We start from the raw sequence: 21,034 nt of genomic DNA, 5'->3' as shown, positions 1-21,034 counted from the left end.
CCCCACACAGACCCTCTGCAGGTCAGTCTCTCCCCAGCATGTGGTCCCCCCACACTCCTCTCTGTTCCTCCCAAGCCACTGGGAAACATGGGGGGCTGGCTTGACACAGCAAATTAAAGTTTGTGGCCCTGGATGAAATGTGAAATGGGCTGAGTGGCCTGATGGAGGTGGGGAGGCATCGGAGGGACCCCCCCAGGGGATTGGAAGCAGCAGTGGTTGGGTTTCTAGGCGCAAAGAAATCACCATGGCAACTGAGTCCAGCATTATTTTAACCCTGACATCCCCTCCTCACTAGCTAGGTAGGATCGGTTCCCTTCCCTTTGCCTGGAGAGATCCTGGGGGCTCCAGGCGCCATCCTCCCCCCATAGTACTGTCAGCCAGGGGGGATACTCCTTTAGCTCAGGTGTCAGCTTTCCAGCATAGAAGGCCCTGGGATCACTCCCTGCTACTCCTGGGAAGCTGTAAGCAGCAGCAGGTCTGCTGCAGTATTTGCCTCTTATGACTAGACTGGGATGGGAGGGTTGAAAAAGGGGTGCACTTCTTCCCACCCCAAGATGCAGAAGATGGGAGAGGGGAAAGGATGCAGTGGAGGGAAGTGGTGCTTGGAGTGAGTGGGCAGGGATGTTCTGGGTGCTCAGCAGCAGCTGGGAGCAAGGGAGCTTCAGCCAGCCAGCCAGCCCCCAGCCACGTAGGGAGAAACACCATTGCATGGAAAGGCTGGAGGGTATAACTGAACCAGGCCTCCCAGCCTGCCCCCATCCCCATCTCTATATCAATGGTCCCTGTTTCTGCACTCTCTGGCAGCAGGGGAATTGGGGGTGGTACCTCAGAGCCCGGCAGGCCCGATCCAGCTGAGATTCCCAAGGAATTTGGTTCCCTGGAGCGACCTGCTAACCTGAACAGCCCAGCAGGAGGCACCAGCTGTCACAGCTCGAGATTCACCTGTTGCGCGTTCATAGGTGGATCACGGTGCAGGCCCCAGAGATGCCCCCCCCCCACCCCCGAGTCCTGCCTCCAGCATGATGTGTCTCTCAGCTGGGGCAGGGACTCTCTCCCTGGGTGGCCGGGCAATGCCCAGCCCAAGAGGGCCCTGATCTCAGCTGGGGCAGGGACTATCTCTGCCTGCCTGTCTCAGCTGCTGCCATTAGAATGATCTGTGCGCTCCCTTAACGTTAGCACAGCCTATTGGCTCCACAAGCACAGAGGAGAGAGGACTTCGTGCTCACCTCCTGCCTCCTCCAGCTGGCTGAGCTAACAACCCACCACATTAACGGGCGACCTAGCATCCGCAAGACAAGCCAACCTTCGACCTCGGCCAGACCTGCTGGCCACTCCTAGACACCAAGTCCGCCAGCTGGCTGGTGGCCAGGGGCAGGAGATTTGACCCAATGGCTGCTGCAGCCGTCTATAAACAAAAACAAAAGACGGGCCCATGGCTAAAGCATAGGCCTGGCATTCGCAGCTCTGGGCCTGGCGTGAACCAGGAGGGAGAAAAGGGGCTGGAGGCCAGGACTTTGGGGTTCTGTTCCTGATTTTGCCACAACTGGCTGCATGACCCAGCACAAGTCATTCACTGCAGGGACCTTTCCACCTAGGTGAGACGGGGCTCCCCAATCCAATCACCCCTGAAATTCTGGCCCCACTGAGATCATGGGCAAACACTCCCATTGATTCACAGAGTCTCAGGCCAACAGGAACCACTGTGATCATCCCTGTGACTGGCATAACTCAGACAATAACCAGTGCCGAGCTTTTAGACAAATATCCCCTCTTGATTTAAAGATTGTGGGTGATGCAGAATCCCCCACAACCCTTGGGAAACTGATCCAGTGGTTAATTTCTCTCTGTTAAAAATTTACACCTTATTTCCAGTCTGAATGGGTCCAGCTTCAACTTCCAGCCGTTGGATCATGTTGGACCTTTCTCGGCTAGACCGAAGAGCCCATTATTAAATATTTGTTCCCCAGGTAGATATTTATAGACTGAGATCAAGTCTCCCCTTCATCTTCTCTTCATTAAGCTAAACAGACTAAGCTCTTTGTGTCTCTCGCTCTCAGGCAGGTTCTCTCATCTTTTTATCATTTCCGTGGCTCTTCTCTCACCCCTCTGCAATTTATCAACGTCCTTCTCAAAGAGGGGACTCTTGAACTGGACACAGGATCCCAGCAGCGGTCGCACCAGTGCCAGATAGAGATAAAATAACCTCTCTGCTCCCTCTCACCATTCCCCCGTTTATGCCTCCCGCTCAAGAGCACATGAGCTCTTTTGGCCACCGCATCCCACTGGGAACTCATGTTCAGCTGATTATCCACCACGATCCCCAAGATCTCTCTCACAGTCCCAGCTTCCCAGGATCGAGTCCCCCATCCTGTAAGTACGGCTACACTCTATGTTCCTAGCTGTGCACGTTTACATGTAGCCGTATTTAAACGTATCGTTTGCTGGCGCCCAGGGACCAAGCGACGCAGATTGCTCTGTCGGTGACCTGTCCTCTTCATTCACAGCTCCCCAAACTTTGGGTCACCTGCAAACTTTAGCAGGGATGATTTAAGGTTTTTGTCCAGGTCATTGATATAAACGTTCAACAGGGTGGGCCCAAGAACCGATCCCGGCAGGATCCTGCTGGAAACACGCCCGCCTGATGACCATTCCCCAGTTACAATTACATTTTGAGACCAGCTTTTAATCTCTTTAATCTGGGCTGTGTTCGTTTTATATCCTTCGCCGTTTTTTTAATCAAAATGTCAGGCTGTGTCAAGCCCGACGCTGGGCAGGAGTCTCAGCACGTTCTATCTATTGGCTTCGCTGAGAGCAGGATGGGCCAGTCCTCGCACTTATCTTGGCCCACCCGGAGCAGGAAGAAGACCCCCCCAGGGGTGGATGGGGACACCACCTCCCCCCCTTCCCCCTGCCGGGACCCCCATCCTGGAGACAGTGGGAATCCCAGCTCCATTCCATACCCCTCCTCCCCGCCCCTCTTTATCTCCCCCTGACAATCTGCTTAGTGTGGATCACGCGGCCTGGATCTGCTGTGATGGGAATTGCGCTGCTACCAGCTGACCCCATTTGGGCAGAAGTAATCTCCCACCTTGCTGCCCTCTTGAACGCTGGCGCTGCCCTAAATACAACGGCTCGGGGGGCTGGGAGAGAGATGGCAGCCGGGGTGGGACCTGTGGCTCTGACAGGATGTAGCACAGGAACGGGGATGCAGGAAGCTGGTTTGTAACCAGTGGAAACAACCCAAACAGGGCTCCTGCTCGTTTCCTTCCTCTCTCCCTCCGCATCTTCCTGTCTTTGTCCCTCGCTGCACACACAGGTGTGCGAGGAGGGATGGGGGGGGACAAGTAATCCTGGGTTCTCGGCCAGCCCTGGGATTGGAGTGGGCGCTGGTGGTTAGAGCAGGTGGCTGAGAGTCAGGACTCCTGGGTTCCGTTACTGATTCTGCCCCGGTACAATCACATGCCCAGTCCATGATAAACATCCTCCTAGTTACTCTTCCTCCAGCCACTAACGCTCTGTATGCAGCAACGGCACCTGCCATTCAAGGTGCTCCAGGTGCTTTGCAAACGTCATTTTAGGTGTCTGGAGATGTAATTATGCAGCTGTTTGGGGGCTTTTCCTTAAATATCCTTTGGCTGGCTTTCTCCAGGCAGGCCCGGGTGATGCAGGAGCTTTCTGCGATGTGCCCGTTTCTTTGGAGAGCATCCAGCACTGGAGACAGATCGGTTGTCAGCCCCCAGCAGGCTGTTGATCTCGGAGCTGTTCGGCACAAGTCCCGGATTGGGGGATCATGTTGGCAAAGTCGTTGCTGTCCCACGGGGGAGCTGAGCTCCCTCGTTCATACTGCTCCTGTGCCAGGTGGGTCTGTACGTGGATTTAACCACAGCACCTGCCCTGCCACCCTTTCAGTTTTGCTGCGAGTTCCGAGATTGAGTCAAAAGGGTTTTTTTAATCTTCAAAGCAGGAAGAGCTCTTCCTCCAGCTGCTTGTTTACAGATTTGCAGATGAGTATCTGTGGGGCAAACCCACGGCCAGCCGATTGCGGCCAAGGGAAGAACCGATTTAGCCTCGGCGGATTCAGCGACTGTTGGTTGGCTAGGATTATTTCTGGGGAATGCTATGCAGCAGCAGCTAACACAGAGGCTTTTCCAGCCGCGTGAGCTGAAGACATGTCAGACTGGGCACAGCGCATGGACGAGGGATGAACTGGTGGCTCAGGCACTGGACTAATGCAGCTGCCTCTGCCACCTAAGTCCAAAATTTCAGTGCCATGGAGATCCTAAAAGCCCTTGCGACACTGATGCCCAAGGTTTGGCCTCAGTTCCCCTCTACCCTGGCTCCCCCATCTGTGACATGGGAGAGCAGTGCTATTGATCTGTAGCTCCCTCAGACATGGAGCAGGACCCCAGGGTGCTAGGGGTTGTACAAACACAGTTTCTGCCCCAAGAAGTTGACAGTCTAAGCAATAATTCTCCCCTCTTCACAGGGATTTCAGGAGAGCCAATGAGGTGCTCAGAGATGTGTGTTCGAGCGAGGCGGGAGAACCGGCCCTTTGGCACGTACAGCTCCAGCTGGGCACCCGTGGGGTGCACTGGTCTCAATGAAGCGAGACAATTCCGACTGGAAATGAGGGTCACGTTTTCAACTCTTAGGAGAGTGCCCAGGACCGTGGAGAAGCTGGTGTCTTCAGAACAACTCCCTCCTGCCACTTGCCTCGGACGTAAACCTTGGTGCACATGAGATCTGTGGCAGCAAAAACTGGAGACAACCCAACCAAGTGGAAGTCGGGTAACGACCCCAGATGAGAACATGTGGAGCCTGCACAAACACAGACTCTCCCTGATGCAGTGACCCCTGCCAGCACCCCATACTCCTGAAGAACCAGTTGAGATAAGGGACACCACCTGGTCTCGGGTGTGGTGTGGAGTGACCAGGTACGACGGAGATCAAGGGTCACAGTGGATTCTCCATCCTTGGCCAGCTTTAAATCAAGACTGGATGTTTGCCTAGAAGATCTGCTCTGGTTCCAACAGCAATTAACTCAGAGCCGTTCTCTGCCCTGGGTATCCAGGAGGTCAGACTAGATGATCCCAGTGTTCCCTTGACATCAGACTCCCAAGCTCAGAGTTCTGTGCCTTGCTCCATGCTGCATCCCCCGCCCCCCACACAAACACCTGCAAAGAGCAAATCTCCATGGAGGAAAACGCCTCCAGAAGCAGCAGAGTGTGTTGAGCCAATTCCTCGGCAGGAAGCGCTGGAAGAGCGCCCAGGCCCTGGTGAGGTGCCATCCCAATGGCAAAGCTTCATTTGTTACACAACCAATCACCCCAGAAGCAATTTTTAAAAACAATAAAACAAGCCAACAGCAGCACACGAGCTGAAAATGCATCATGTGGCTGGCTCGCCCGTAGGACAGCGAGGGGTGTCTCTGTGCAGGCTCCCTCCCACCCCAGTTCTGCTGGTGCCCCTCAATCCTGACCCGTGGAATTTTTTCCATTTTAAATTCCGATAAACAGCAGCAAAAATTGTTGCAAGAATGTTTGTTTGTTTTCCATCCACCTTTGCAAATAAGGGAGGCGAAGCAACTCCCGTGAGGTCGCACAGCCAGCCCTGGGTAGAGCTGGCAAGAGAACCCAGGAATTCTGAGGCCCCAGCAGCCCCTAACCACTGCCCCACACTGCCTCCTGCATACCAGCCAGATGTTTGGTGGCCTCTGCAGCCACTGACCATTTGTGCACGCCACCTGCGAGTCCCCCAGGGCAAGGGACATGAGAGCAAGAAGCTCAGCGCAGCCTCTGGGAAGGGAGAGGCTTGGTGCCTGGCCTGGAAGTCAGGAGACCTGGGTTCTATCTGTGCCACTGCCATGCAAGTCCCTTCCCCACTCTGTGTCTCAGTTTCCTCTCCCACCTAGATTCCCTTGGGAGACTTTCCCCAGCTTGGGCTAGTTTCCCTCACTCCCTGCTCCTGGTTACAGCACTCAGCAAATCCCTCTCCCTGCCTGCAGACCCTTGTCATGCCCTCTCTCTGTCAGCTCCCATCTCCCACAGCCCATGATCTTGCTCTGGCTCATCTCTCAGCCCACTTCAGCACGTCAATTTTCTTGTTAACAAGGCACCAACCATAATGCCCTGAGAGCTCCATGGAGTGAAGGCTGGGATTCTACAGCCTGATTCTCAGTCAGCTCCCTACTTACACCAGAGCAGGAGGCTTTAAGCCACCTTTGCACTCTTCATATTCTAGGGCTATGCAGGGGCCAGCCCAGCCCCCAGTGTTAGTTAGAGCAGCCTCGGGGCAGCTCTAACTTACGCTCCGCTCCCCATAGTGCCTCTATGGCCTCAGCAAGCAGAGAGCGGGCAGGGCCCAAGGCATTCCAGCCACACCCTGTTAGGTGGGTTCAGACATTTCATGCCACCCCAGGGGGATTCTCAGAGGGCCACTCCCAGTCACCACTTGCAGAGAGGCCTGAGTGTGACCGAGGAGCCCCATTACTTGCCCAGCAATGGCCCCCGCTAGCCCCTCTGTCTTGCCAGCGCAATGTGCTTCCCCTCCACTTTCTGCACAAGGGGGCTGGCAAGGGGCAGGATGCAGGAACCTGACTGACCCGATGGCTCCCCGATTTCTCCAGCCTCGTGGGCACCTGGGGAGTGCCAGTCACTCCATGCATCTCGGTTCCTTCCACGTTGCTTCCTCTGGCCCTGCTTCCCCACCACCCCCATCACAGGCTCTTGACATACCTATTCCCCAACCCCTACAGGACCAGAGACCTGCCAGGGCAGCTATCTTACCAGTGTCACAGGGCCCAGAGAAGCAGAGATTTTGGACCCAGGGCTCAGCCACCACCAGGCACGTGATGCCGGGTAGGGCCGTGGGTTTCAGCCCCTTGCGGCCAGGCGGGGGATCTGGCTCAGTGGAATTCCCACTGTAGCAGATGTGGAATGTTTAACCTGACCCTGGACTGAGATCCCCTGTGTCTGCTGAAAGCATTGGCAGGTTCGAGTTTCCTCCCGACAGCTGGAAATAATATCAAGATGAACAAGGAGACGGAGCCGATTCCCTCTCCCTCTCTCCTCCCACTTTCCCATTCCTTCGCTCTTTCCCCATCTTTCTTTCTTTCCTTCCTCTGATCTCACTCCATCATCCTCGCTCCAAGAAGCAGCACCCCTCGTGCTCTTTTCACACCCACACTGCATTGTTCCACCCCCCCAACACCTCTCCCCACACACAAACACTTTGGATCTAACTTGGCCAATCAATGCAAATCCTCCAGCAAGCCGGGCCCCCCCGGAAATGGAATGGAATGTCCGGTCGGCTGCTGGAACCATGCAGAAAAGCTCAGGGACACAAACAAAAGACGAGCAGAGTGTGTGTGTGTGGGGGGGGGGTTGGTGTGTGCCCCAAACAATTGGCCTTTTATTCAGCGATCCCAAGCACCCAAATCCCCAGGACAATGCCAAGTGACTGGCAGCCCTGTACTGCAAGCACAGCATTGACACCCAGAGAGAGAGAAGTCTTTCAGAGACAGGCCTGACGGTTAACTGTTTCTGGGACGGCAGTTCGTCCTCAGAGGCGGCTAGTCACCATGCTGCATGCTGGGGAAATTCAGAGGGACAGAACTCAGATCCTCCTGCTCCAAAGGCATTGCCCCCTGTCGGAGAATCACCATCAGCTGTCAGCACTACAGGGCCTATGACACATGGAGGAGCAGCTCTAATTCATCCAGTAGAGGGCAGTGGGGGTGCACTCACGCACTAGCCCAGCTCAGCAAAGGACTTTGCAATGACGCAGCCACTTCTCTCCAAGCACTTTCCAAACATTCCTGAACTATGAGCAAGGGGACAAGTATCATCATCCACATGTTGAACGGGTGAGGAAACTGAGTCAGAGTGTAACACCCAAGAGTTTGCTGAAAGCCTACAGCAGAATCAGGAATAGAAACCAGTTCTTACCGCCAGCCCCCTGCTCAAGCCACTAGTCCTGCGTCCCCTCCTAGAGCCACTGGGACGCAGGCGTCCTGACTCCTGCTCCTTTGATATAATGATGAGACCACCCTCCCTTCCAGAGATGAGAATAGAGCCCAGATGTTCCTGCCCCCACCCCCTTGCTTTAAACCCTGGATCCCACTTCCGCTGCGAGTCCTGGTCAGAAGAAAATATTTAAAACCAAAGGGGGAACTACACAAAACAGGAAGGGTTTTCCCAGCCCATTTCACCACAGTTTAAACATGAGCCCGCTGGGCTGGCAAATCCACCCTCTTTTGGAACCACTTTGCTCCTTTCTCAGCTACCACTAGAAATGGATGACAATTTTTGGCCAAAACTTGGGAGGTAAATGCCAATTCAACCAAACAAATGTTTCGCTCATTTCGTGTCACTTGCACTTAAATTGTTCCCTTCACAACAAAACAAATTTGGGGAGGGGAAGGAGAAATCCGTTTTGGCTTTTATTTTCAATTTAAAAAATTACTTTCAAAATCTCCTTCCGTTTCATTTAGCAAAAATGCAAACCCATCTAACAATGCTCAACATCGAAATGAATCAGGCTGATTTTGGTCAAAGCAAAAATGTTTTGTTTGACCTAAAATGTCAGCTTGGGGTTTTTTTGACTTCTTGTTTCACTGGTAATTTTGAAAATGTTCTTTTTCCATCCGACCCAGAACAACTGTCTTCCCCCACCCCCACCAATTTTCAAAACGACCAGTGTGTAAGGAGGGGAGGGGAAAAAAAAAAACGATTCACCCAGCTCTAGTGGTCACGACCCTGATTTGCACCTGCAGCCAAGTAACAGCTCCCCAACCTCCTCTTCCTGTCCCCCCCACCCCCAAGGAAAAATTGGGACAGGTGGTTCAGAGTCTCTCATAGTTTTGATGCCAAAAGAGCCATTTGGGCAGATTTCCCAGTGAGCGACACTGAGGAAGGGCAAAGAAAACACCTCATGTGATCGGCCAACTCCCTTTAGTGGGGAAATGGCAAGCCCATTGGTGGAATATTTTGTTATCAAATCACCAGCAGTATCATGCTTCAGGGCAGAAGCCAAGGGGTCAGGAGGGAACTGACCAGGGCACAGCAGGTTCTCCCATCACTGCACGTTCCTTATTCTGAAACGGTTGGTGCCAGCTGGTGCTGGAGACAGGATACCCAGCTAGATGGGCCCATGGCCACAGCATAGCAGTGCAGGGGTGCAGCAGTAGGGTACGCTTTGTGGGGATGGTGGCCCTGTTCTGAGGCTACATCTGGGGGGCTGCCTGTGCCAGCCCCTGATACTGGCCTCGCTCCTGAGGTGGCTGCACTGCCAGGCCTCACCACGTGTGCCTGGCCTGCAGGGAAGTTGACCAGGCCTTGGTGCCCCTGAGTGGAAGTGTCAGGCTAGTGCTGTGGCAAATCCTTGCCTATACCCCCTCCCCATGCTGCTCTGAGGGGAGGTGCTAAGCTGGGGGCCACAGCCCCCAATCCCGAGCCAGGAGTGGGGCTGCGGCTGGGTTAACCTCCCGTGGGCTGGCTGCGACACATGACTTCATGCTGCTAGAGGAGCCAAGTGGTGCTGGTAGCTGTCAGATATTGGGTCTACACATCCTCCCCACCACACACGTAATGGTTTCTCCAAGCTGAAGGGCTTGCAATGAAGATAAAAGCCCTACTACTAGGGACAGCAGTTGGGGGAGCCTTCTTCAGCCCATGTGGTGAGGCCGTGATGCTGAGAAATTGTTGCTTGGCAGGCATAGACTGAGCCGGGCCCCAGGGAGACCTGCAATGTGCACAGGTCGTACTCCAGATGAGCTGCAGGCTGGGACAAGACACACAGGGAGTGTCATTAGGTCTATACACAGAGGGAAGTAGGGGGCCTGTGCTGGAGCTGGGAGTCAGGACTCCTGGGTTCCATTCCCAGCTCCGACTTGTTCTGTCACCTTGGGCAAACTCACTGTCTCCCCGTGCCTCAGTTTCTCTCTCTGTAATATGGAAATAATGATATCGACTTCTACCAGAGAGGCCTTCATGATTATTTCTAAAGCACTGGGAAGTGCTCAGATGACACAGGCTGCGGGAAGCATCGTTCTAATCACAGACTCCACCCTGCCTGGCTGGCATCCAACGCTTTCACCTGGAAGACGTTAGTCAGAGACTCCATGGGACCAGATTCTGTCTCCCGGGGACGGGACTCCAGATCCTTGCACACCCTGCCCCCCGGGGACAGGACAGTTGGGGGTATTGTGCGGGAGGGTGCATGCGTGCGCATGGTGAATGGGGGTGAATGCACCACGCAGGAGGCTGTCCGGATGAGGGTGCTGCACTTGTGTGTGCAGAAGCAGTGCACGTGCAGTCAGTGTGTTGTGTGTGTGTCACCGTGGAGGTCAGGGAGGGTGTGTCTCCAGGAGCCTGAGTGTGTGATGAGCATGTTGTGTGTGGAGGCACTTGAGTGTGTGGGCATGTCTGGCAGCAGGAATCAGGCCTAGTTTGGGGAGGGGGGTGTTATGGGTTCAGTGCCCCCTCCGCTCCCTGGCCTTGGCCTCCTTATCACCCTAAACAGAGTAAGGCTGCATGGAGGGACCCCCTCTGCCTTTCCTCAGTGACCCACCCGGGTCCTGCCCAGAGCATAGGGCAGAGGGGATGGGCCAGTGGGCATCAGGTACTAGGGTCTGCGGGGGGGGAGGGAGGTTGGCTGGGTTTCAGACAGCGCAACAGGGCACTGGGGATGATGGCAATGCTCCTTCCTCCTTTCCTGGCATCTCCCCTCCCTGCTCAGCGAGGGCAGGGCCTTCTGGCCAGCTGCTCCCTGCCCCTTTCACACAGTGCTGATGCATCTGCCCTGGTGCTGCCAATACGGGCGGGCTGCACAGCAGAGTTATAGACTGAGATGGGCCGGCAAAGCATGGCTGAGCAACGCTCCAGGCCCTGGGCACTCTTGGCAGCCATGTCCCCTCAGACCCAGCCCCCAGGGGTGCCCCAGATTCCTCCCCCGCACACACCTGTGAGCCTGCTCCCAGGACGACTCTCACCACCCAGACAGCACCAACGAGAAGGTCTCCAGCTGACAATTACACCCAAAACCAGCTCGGGGGGTGGCAGCTGCCATTTCAAACATGGGGGAGAAGGGAACCCAGCAGCCAAGCTCCAAACAGGGGCAGGGACCCAACTTTGGGGCTGCATGGACAGTGTCCCTAACGTGATTGGTTAGATCAGTGGTTTTCAGCCTTTTTTCATTGTCAGATTCTTACAAAATTTTGAATGGAGGCGCAAGCTCCTTTGGAAATCTACAAACACCCAGTGGTCTGCAGACCACGGCTTGAAAACCACTGGATTAGTTAGATAAGAGGAACATTAAAGGAGTGCACGTGGGGATGGGATACAAGGGGATATACTTATATGGAGATGGATAGACACTGGCAATTCATGGCTAGAGTCTCAGCCAGCCAAGGATTTATCCCACTAAAGTGAGTGATGGAGGTGCGTGGGAACGAGGAACAGCCCTGCTAACAGTCTGAGATGGGGGAGACGCAGGGCAGGGAGGTGAGCAAACAGCCAGAGCGACCGATCAGAAGCCGACAGAGGTACTGACAGGGAGGCGGCCGAAGGGACCAACTCCCGAGAGAGCAAATGACAAAGCTGTGTGGCTTGTGGGGCTGGCTGCCCGGGGGCTCCATGGACAGCAGAGAGGTCCAGGGAGTGGGGAGCAGAGCCCGGGGCTCACAGAGATAAGGGGCAGGGCATTTGGGCGTGGAGCTTTCAGAAAGGGCAGAGCAATGACATGGATGATGTGAAACACGGACATTTTGGCTCCCGGATTCCTCCACCATTAAACTCCTGGTGAAATTCTCAACAGTTCCCCCTGTGTTTGCAGCTTCGGACCGTGTGGATGTGTTTGCAGCTTCGGACGGTAGGCATGTGGACAGTATGGGTGACATGTCTCCCTCTAGTGGCTGGTCAGCGGATGCGGATAAGACCCTACTACTGCCGCCTGCTAACAGGGCTGCTCCTTTAGCTCAAGTGGTAGAAGACCGTGTCTTTAATGCCAAAGGTCTGTCATGGCCCACAAAGGGGACTGTTATGACAAGTTTGGTACATACTGAGGTATGGTGGGGAGGGCACAGAGCTGGGACTCAGATCTGGATTCTATGCCTGGCTTGCCCTTGGGCAGGTCACTTCCCCTCTCTGGGACTCAGTTTCCCCTCCCATGCTTGTCTGTCTGGTTTATTCAGATTCTTGGGAGCGGGAACTGTGTCTGTGCAGTGCCCTTAGGGCCTCAATGTACTGTCAGACACACAGTTAGAACTCCAGCTGGCCTGCAGCAGTTTCTGATGGCGAACGCAGACAGTTGGCAATGACAGAAGGGGAAAGGGGTCTACTCCCAGCAGTCAGACTTTTGAGGGAGTGACTCATAGCCCACGCAAGAGGATGGGGCTCAGGTTTATAGCTGGCTGATCTGCAGGTCCAAGAATCCAAAACAGCCAACTGCGGGGCTGGGTAAGACTGCACACCCCCACAGCCCCCATCTGCACAAGTACCCGCCCTCCTGGCAAGCGTCACGACAGCAGCGTGCACGTGATTGTGAGCGCACCGGGGCACAGCCCTAGCACTGTGGGGTGGGAGAGGAGCCGGCAATCACACTGAGATAGAGACAGGACAGCACCTACATGGGGACAGGGAAAGGGTTCTCTGCCATGCACCACAGCCCGTGTGCCGATGAGATGTACGGAGGGGATGTGATGAGAGCCGCTAGCAATTTCCGATGTGATTGTTTAATCACCGAAGGCACCGAGGGTGTGGGGGGGGGGCAGATGCCTGTGAGGGGAGGAGATGACAGAAGGGCAACTTTCTGCTGCCCGTCACATGACGCAGCCCGGCCAACGCCCGCATCACACTCTCACTCCCAATCTGGCCCCTTTCCCCTGCATTCCTTCTCCCCACATCCCCCTTGGCCTGACAGCTGGGAAACCTCTCTTTAACCTCCCTCCACAAGCCCACCCCCTGCCCTTCATTCGGCTCCACACCAGGACGGGGCATCGCGACCAGTCTCTGCACAGAGGCCCGGATGGCTGCTCTCGAGGGGTCTCCGCAGCACCGCCACATGGTTCGGCTCAGAGACAAGCGGCCCGGATCCCGGCACTGGAGTCCATCTGCCAGCTCCTGCCCCATTCAAGTATATGGAGCCGGCTTGAGAACGGCTTTCTGCGCTGCTGGTTGGAGTGTGACTGATGAGACTCAGGCTCCGCTTCCTTTCGCCCCTTACCCTCAGCAATGCTCCCCTTCCTCCCACAATGGCAGAACCATGTGGGAGGGCTCAGGCTGTCACCGCAGGGGTCACAGCTGCCCTAGGAAGGATATAGCCAGTATCCACTAGTGCAGGGGTGGGAGGTTGGGGAGGGGCTGATGGACCATGAGCGGGGTGTGGGGGGAAACAAGACAACGAGGGTCCTGTGAACTCTTTTGCTCAGGGTGAGCATGCTCAGGGAGTGGGGTTTAGGAGCCTCAGTTTGGGGTACCCTAAAGAGCTCAGATTTTCAGGAAGTGCTCCCCGAAAATCTGCATCTCTGTTGACAATCGCAGCCACAGCAACTTTCACTGGGGGGCATCGGGACAAGTGACTCTCCCCCCGCCCCGCCCCGCCCAGGCTGCCACAGACAGCCAAAGAGCCACCAGAGTAGAGTCTGTGTCAGCTGCCGGGAGAGAGGGGACAGCCCTGGGGGAAAGGCACAGGGTTGGGAGGGATGACACTCAGGATTTTCAGCACACTGGGTGCAGAAAAGTCAGTTCATGTGCCTGGATAGGAGCGAGGTCTTTAGAAAGCCCAACCCTGAGCTCCTGGGAGCGCAACCTGCGCACTCCTGCGGGGCTCCGGTGCAGAGATCAGACACCAGGAGCAGGGCCAGGTTGTGGATAACCGAGGGGCTGGGTTACCTGGCGTCCTGTGTGCACCAGGGTGTCTAGACCAAGAGCTGGTGTCTCATTCTAGACCCAGGCACGTCCACTGCTCGCTGAACAGCTGAGTGCTGTGGGTGCGTGTGCCAGGAGTGAGAGTGTGTGTGTGTGTGGGGGGGGGGGCATTGCTAGATCTAGGTACACAGGGCCCCAGATTCTCCATCACAGGACAAAGGGGGGTTCTCAATTACAGTTCCTGCCAGACGGGTCTACAGGGGCCTTGGAGCAAATGAGAACCATGCCCCACATCTTTCCCCAAAGCCACAAGTGAGCCACCTAGCACCAGAAACGTTTCCATCTCAGGTGCTCCTGCTTGGCCGCTCACATGCAGGAGGCAGGAATGGCGGATTCGCAGCAACCAGGGGAGTCCTAGAGGATCAACAATAACAACGCCTCCCACACCTTTCATCCGAGGACCTCTAGAAATAGCTCCCTGCCCTCGAGGAGGGCTCAGAATCATCAGCTCGATGTGACAGGTGGGTAAACCGAGGCACAGAGGACATGACATACCCAAGGCCACGCACAGAGTCAGCAGCAGAGGCGGGGCTAGAACCCAAATGCCGTGACTCCGCCCTGTGCCCTCGCATCTAGACCCTACTCCCCTCCAGGGCTGGAGATAAAACCCAGGAGTCCTGACAGCTCCCCCAGATCTAACCCCTGCATACTGACCATGCCTCCAGCAACTCACAGTTGTTGTCTAGTGGCCAGAGATTAGGCACAGTTAGGAGCACCACCCTGGGGTACCTACTGCACTGGGAGTAAATAGCATTAAGGGGCAGACAGAACAGCTGGGAACGTTGGTCTGGGTGCCCACACCGCTAAGCTGTGAATGGCACAATGCCCGGTGCATCCTTTCCCCCAGCTGGCCTGGGGAGCTCAGCCAGGCAGGTTTTCTACTGGGAAGATATCACCACCGCCGCCACCACCACCAACCTAGCTCGCTGAGGGGAGATCTTATTAACAACACTGTTTCCTACCTGGGTTACGGCAGCCGAGAGCAGGGCCCCACTGCGCCAGGCACTGCCCCGGGACAGAGTCCCTGCCCCAAGCAGCTCACAAGTGAAACAACACAGGAGACACACTGCCCCCATGTTACAGGTGGGGAGATTAAGGGAGTTGGACCAGGTGGCAGAGGCTGGGACAGAACCCAAATCTCCCACAAACCCAGCAGCCCTTTCCACGCTTCCAGGGGTTCTCATGCTGCCTCCTGGGCTCCCGTTTGCCATGTTGCCCAGAGATTTCCTTTGAAAACAGGTCCCAGGGCAGCCCAAACCTCTGCCCTGAAACAGCCTCCCTTCCCCAGCAGAACAGAGCCCGATCCAACAGCTTCCATGGTCAGCCACTGAATCACGCTGGCGGGCCGTGACATGGCTGTTCCTTGGCGTGGGCATTGCCTGCCTCTGGATTTCACCACTTCCCTTCCGGGCAGCCCCAGCCCTGCAATCCCCTCCTCCCCCTCCAGATCTTTGAGGGGAAGCCCCCTGCAGCTGGGCTGGAGCACTAGCAAAGGCAGCCACAGAAATGGAAACTGACCACGGGGGGAGAGGAATGGGAACCAAACCCAGGGAGCTGCCAGAACAGAAGCTCTGGTGTTTGGGTCCGGGGTGGGATTTGCAGCTCCAGTGGGGTGGGGAGAGACTGGCCTGGTCCCCACAGGAGAGGTAGCAGAAGAGATTTCCCAGGCTCGCCAGCTCCCCAGGATAGGAGCGGTGCTTGTACAGCACCGAGCACAAGGCAGGCGGAGCTCCCAGGGCATTACGCTAACACCCAACTCCCGGAGGAGGGGGGGCTGCACCAGCTAGGCACAAGGAAGGGGGAGCCAATCTTTAACCCTCCCCGCGCCGCCTCCAGCGTGTGTTCCCAGCTGTCCCTGGAGCCAGCTCGGCGCTGCTCGGAGGCACCCAGAGCCGCCAGGGCGTGAGCGCCGGGCAAGGCTCCCTGGGGGCGGCGGGGACCGAAATCTCGCCCCACGGCGCGCGTGAGGGTCCCGCCCGGGGTGGGGGCGCACGTCGGGGTTCATCTGCCCGGCGCAGGGTGGGTCCCTCCCGGCCAGCCGCATGAGGCTGGCCGGGCGCTCCGGGGAGAGCCAGCGGCTGGCGCGGAGCAGGAGCTGGGAGAGGCCGGGCCCTTTGCCGGGGCGCGACCCGCTGAGTAAGCGGGGAACCAACCCCCGATTCCCCCCGCCCCGCCCCGGGGAAACCTCCCGGGTCCAGCCCGGCTCGGCTGCAGCGACTTACCGGCTCCGGGGCTGGCTCTGGCACCAGGCGCTGGGGGGTGAGCCGGGGCCGGGGCTGGGGCTGGGGCGGTCCCGCTGCGCTCGGGGCTCTCAGCGCCGGAGGGCGAGCGAGGGAGACGGAGCCTTTGTCTGCATCCTCCTGGCTCGCCGGGCTGGGGAGCGCGAAGCGCAGGAGCCTCCGCCCGCGGATTTAACCCCTCGCATGCCACGCCCCTGCCACGCGCCGCCTCCCTGCGCCCGCCCCCTCCGCGGAGACAGCGGAGCTCGGGGCTGGCGGCCCCGGAGCCCGGGGGGCGCGCGCGGCTGGTTGGCCCGAGGGGGAGTTGCAAGGGGAGCACGCGGTGCTTGCTGGGATCAGCCCAGGTGCCTTTGGAAAGCCCAACCTCCGGCACGATCCCGGCCGGGGCTTGAGTGACCCAAACACCACGAGGTGGGCAAGGGCCAGGGCTAGCCGCGCCCAACAGAAAGCGAAACTGACCCGTTCTCTGGGGAAGGGGCCGAAGTGCAAACTGCAGCTGCACCAGCATCTTGTTTCAGCAGGGCCCAGACCCAGTGGGGCAGAACCTAAGCCCAAAGGGTGACCCAGCTCTGATCCCCGGAGGAGAGAACCTGCCAGTGTCCCAGAAGGGCATTTCCCACCCGTTGGCCACTTGCCATCATCCCTTCACACAGGGCAGTTAGTTACCCCAGCTGCACGCACGGGTTTGGTATTGTAGGGTCACCCAGCAATAAAAGGCTCCACTGGTGGGTTTGTTATTGTAGGGTCACCCGGAAATGAGGGGCTGCACTGGTGGGTTTGTTATTGTAGGGTCACTTTTGAATTTCTGCACTGCTGGCCCTGACCCAGGGAGCTGGGAAGTGAAAAAGCAGCATCTAAAGAATGACACAGACTCTGCAACCAGCTGCCAAGAGGTGCAGCTCCCAACCTGGCTCCTTCCCCCCCTCTTCCGCATCCCTGAGCCTGGCTCCCCCCAAGCCTGTTTCCCCCCAACCCTCACAGCCCCTTCATGACTGCAGAAGCCACTCCTGTGTTCCCCACAGGGACAGCCCATCTCACTCTCCTCTCCCACCATGACGCCCCAAAGGAGAGGCCAACAAACCGCATCACAATCTGAGCAGTGTAAGAATGAAATCAAGAGGAGGAACTGGGGCCTTTCGCTTCTCCCCCAAGGAGGGGGTGGGAGACTGGAAACATGACATCAGGGCTTATTTTAGCAAGCAGCTCAGACCCTGTTGGTTTGCCTATCTGGTTGCTGGTGGGGCCCTTGGGCCCAGGCCTGGGCAGTGCCCCTGGCAAGGGCATGACTATGGGGCCCAGGTTTCTGGTTGAGCTTTGGGGCACCAGGGGAAAGGAAGCGGCCTGGCTGCACTTGCTTCTGCTCTGCAGCACAGGGATCTGCTGCCTTCTCCAGCCAGGGGAGGACAGGCTGCCAGCTGCAGTTCCTAGACGATGTGAACCCAGAGCTGCAGCTGTTTGGAAGGCTGCCACTGCTGCCCTTGGGAATGGTGTAGGAGGTGCTCGCTATGCAGCATTCCCAGCAGCTCCAGTCCCGGCCTCCCCCAGCAGGGGGTGCACTGGAGGGAGTAGGGCAGGAGGGCTGGCCAGGAAGGGAGCTCCCAGCAGCTCCAGTCCTAACTTCTTCCAGCAGGGGGTGTTGTGGACAGTGGGACAGGAATGCATCCAGGGGCGCATGCAGGGAGATCTGCTAAGGGGTAAGGACAGAGCAGCTGGAGCAAAGCCATCGAGGGGTTAAACTCGACTGGGGACATTAACGAGATTCGACCCAAACAGGAGGACCATGTACTGTAGTTATCTAGGGTTCTGGCCTCTCGCGCTCTCTCTGTGTCACAGCTGGGGCCCCAGGGGTCTATCCCTGGGAGAGGGTGAGCGGCAGTGCTTGTGTGGCCTGTCATCCCTCGGTGGACACCCCAAGGGAGCTGGGTCTCTCCAGGAGCTCCAGGCAGGTCTGCAGCTGGGTGTTGTGTGCTGCCCCTGGCCACCTGCTGTCTGCGCTCAGGGCTATTCCATTAGAGTGTTGCACAAACACCCTAATCCAGCGGTTCTCAAACTGTGGGTCATGACCCCAAAGTGGGTCATGGCCCCGTTTTAATGGGGTCACCAGGGCTGGCTTAGACTTGCTGCAGCCCAGGGCCGAAGCTCGAGGGATTCAGCCCCAGGGCAGCAGGGCTCAGTTTACAGGACCCCCCGCCTGGGGTGCTCTTGGACTTCAACTTTGCCTCCCCCAACCCAGGGCGATGGGGCTTGGGCTTTGGCTTTGCCCCCCCACCCCACCAGAGTTGGCAGGGCTCAGGCTTCGGTCCCCCCTCCTGGGGCCGTGTCGTAATTTTTGTTGTCAGAAGGGGGTCATGGGGCAATGAAGTTTGAGAATCCCCTGCTTAATCCCATCTCCAAGCATTTTCATATGAGAGCATAATGAGACACTCCCTGGCATCGCCTACTGCCCCGCTATAGCCATCAGTTCAGCCAGCGTCATCCACCCCTGCCCTGGGGACGCTGATTCCAGCCTGGGACCGCACAGAGCTTCACAAACACTGCTAGAGCCTCACTGGGAAGTGGGGGAAATTGGTCCTGCCTCCCAATGCTGAAAAAAATGCAGCCACTTCTGGGGCAGGGCATGGCAGCTGCTTAACAACCTCGCAACAACTCAGCACTAGGCTCACTGACCCAGCACTAATATGCAGCCACCTCTGGGGCAGAGCATGGCAGCTGCCTAACAGCACAGAACAGTGTAACGGTTTAGGAGAAGAAGTGAAGAGAGTCTTGTGTCCAGTGTAAACGTCTGAGCGAATTTACTCTGGCAGAATGTAATTACCCAGTGGCCCTGGCTGGAGTGCAGCCTAAAACCTCTGTGCCTGTGAAAATGAAGGTGGGAAGGCAGGATCGTGGAGTTATGTGTCTGACGCAGCAGGTCCAGCACCACCGTGGGGTCAGCACTGACTCAGGGGAGCACGCCCCCTATTGACCCCCCTTCCCCATGGCCTGCAGCACAGCGCCGCCTAATGTAGCACTGGGGCATTGGGATCAGCACTCCCTGAAGGAGCGAATCTCCTATGAGCCCCCTGCTCTGGTCCCTGCAGCACAGCACTCCCCTTGGAAACGCATCTGTCCTGCCAGTGCCACATGCTGTGTGCCAGCTCCTGGGAGCGGGATTTCTCCTTGGCCTCCCTCCCGGCAGCTCGAAGGACCCAGACCCCTCGGGCCCCCTTGTCTCTGTGGCTGTTCTCAGGTCCCCAAGCTGCCACCGCAGTGTCTCCTGGACAGAGGCGTGATGCCGCTCTGCCACGTGCTGGGCTGGCACCACAGGAGGGGCATCGTGTGCTGTTGTCAATGGGTGCGGGGCTGTGAGCGGCCCCACGGGCCCTTTTCCCTGTCACGCCCAGCCTCTCTCCCTCTATCTCCCCGCACTTCCTCCTGGCCTGGCCCCTTCAACTCAGGCCTCCTCAGGGCTTGGGAGCTTGTCATCCCACAGCTCTGGGAAAGGCGCTTGGCCTGGGCTGTCTGGCCGGCACTCCCACAGCCGTCACAGGACTGGTCTGGTCTAGTCTGGCCTGTATAAACCAGGACGGGGACCCTGCCCCCGGGATTCCTGCAGCCAGCTCCAATGGCTTGTGCCTGAGTGGGACATTCATACCCAGGCTCCAGGGAAAGCTCCCACAGGTCGGGAGATCCCTCAGGAAGCTGCTTCCACCTGGGAAAGGTCAGAGATCAGCCCCTCTCTCTGTGGGAGGGTCCCTGAATGGGGGATTGGAGAGAAGCAGCCTCGCTACCAGCTGGATTGAAGGACTCTCAGATCCCTTCCAGGCCAGCCTGGTCCCATGGTGCTGGGGGCTGGTGGGAGCTAGGCCAGGCCAGAGCACCTGCTACAGTCATATAGCATGGCCTCTTCGCCTCGTCCCGGGGGCCCCCTCCTCATGCATTGCCCCTCCCAGGGCAGCACAGAGATCCTGCCTTGGGGTGTCTGGACCCTGGTTCTCAGTCCTTCAGAGCCACAGATGAGGCTGGGCAAAGCCTGTGAGCAGATCGGGGTGCAGCTCTGATGGTCCTTGTGGGGGGCACAGTCCCTGTGCGCTGGCTGCCGCCCACTCTCCCCTCTCATGCCCCTCACCACTAGCTATGGGGTTTACCCAGCTTCATCGCTCCAAGCTCAGGGCTCCCCGTGGCTGGGGCCTGCAGCAGTGTCTCCCTGTAGGCTCATGGGAGCCTGGATGCCCTTTTGCCTGCCTGGCGGGACTGACCCAGGCAGGTCTCTGCCCTCGTACCCGGATAGCTGCTGCCTGGAGAGCAGGCGGTGTCTGGCTGCAGGCTCAGCTGAGCTCACCTGCCAGGTGCAGGCCCTGCTGGCTGGTGAGATCCCTGGGGGGATCGTGATCCCCTGCAGAGAATTCGCTGGTCCCATGTGCAGGGGAAGGAAAGCAATGGGGCTGGCATGTCCCCTGGGAGCCGGCTCCATGCTCAGTGGGTGTGAATGGACCTGCGGTTTTGCAGGAAATGCCTCTGACAGCGAGTGCTCCAGCCAGACGTGGCCATCCTGGGTTAAACAGCAATGCAGTGATGGGAACTCAACCGCCTAGGCACCCCAGGGACTGCGGGGCAGCACCTTGCCACAGTTCTGCTGATGCCTCTCAATCCCAACCCACAGCCCCCTGCTAGCCCTGCCCTGGGTCCCCCCACAGCTCTGCCAGTACCCCTCAGTCCCGACACCCAGCGCCCTGCTAGCCCTGCCCTGGATCCCCCCACAGCTCTGCCGATACCCCTCAATCCCGACCCACAGCCCCCTGCTAGCCCAGCCCTGGGCCCCCCCCCGCTCTGCTGATGCCCCTCAATCCCGACTCTCAGCCCCCTGCTAGCCCAGCCCTGGGTCCCCTC

General features: G+C 57.6%; 1 protein-coding gene across 1 annotated transcript in view; it reads right to left on the bottom strand.

Moving 5' to 3' along the window:
- PEA15 (proliferation and apoptosis adaptor protein 15) overlaps positions 1 to 16,309 on the bottom strand; it is a 41,491-nt gene extending 25,182 nt beyond the window's left edge. Inside the window, exon 1 of the mRNA XM_030542189.1 lies at positions 16,148 to 16,309. The gene's annotated coding sequence lies outside the window, so the exon portion shown is untranslated. The remainder of the gene's footprint in view (positions 1 to 16,147) is intronic.
- Positions 16,310 to 21,034: the final 4,725 nt, after the last annotated feature.

This window comes from Gopherus evgoodei, chromosome 24, assembly GCF_007399415.2.
Source record: "Gopherus evgoodei ecotype Sinaloan lineage chromosome 24, rGopEvg1_v1.p, whole genome shotgun sequence".
Classification (NCBI taxonomy): domain Eukaryota; kingdom Metazoa; phylum Chordata; order Testudines; family Testudinidae; genus Gopherus; species Gopherus evgoodei.
This window is presented reverse-complemented; position numbering and strand designations above follow the sequence as displayed.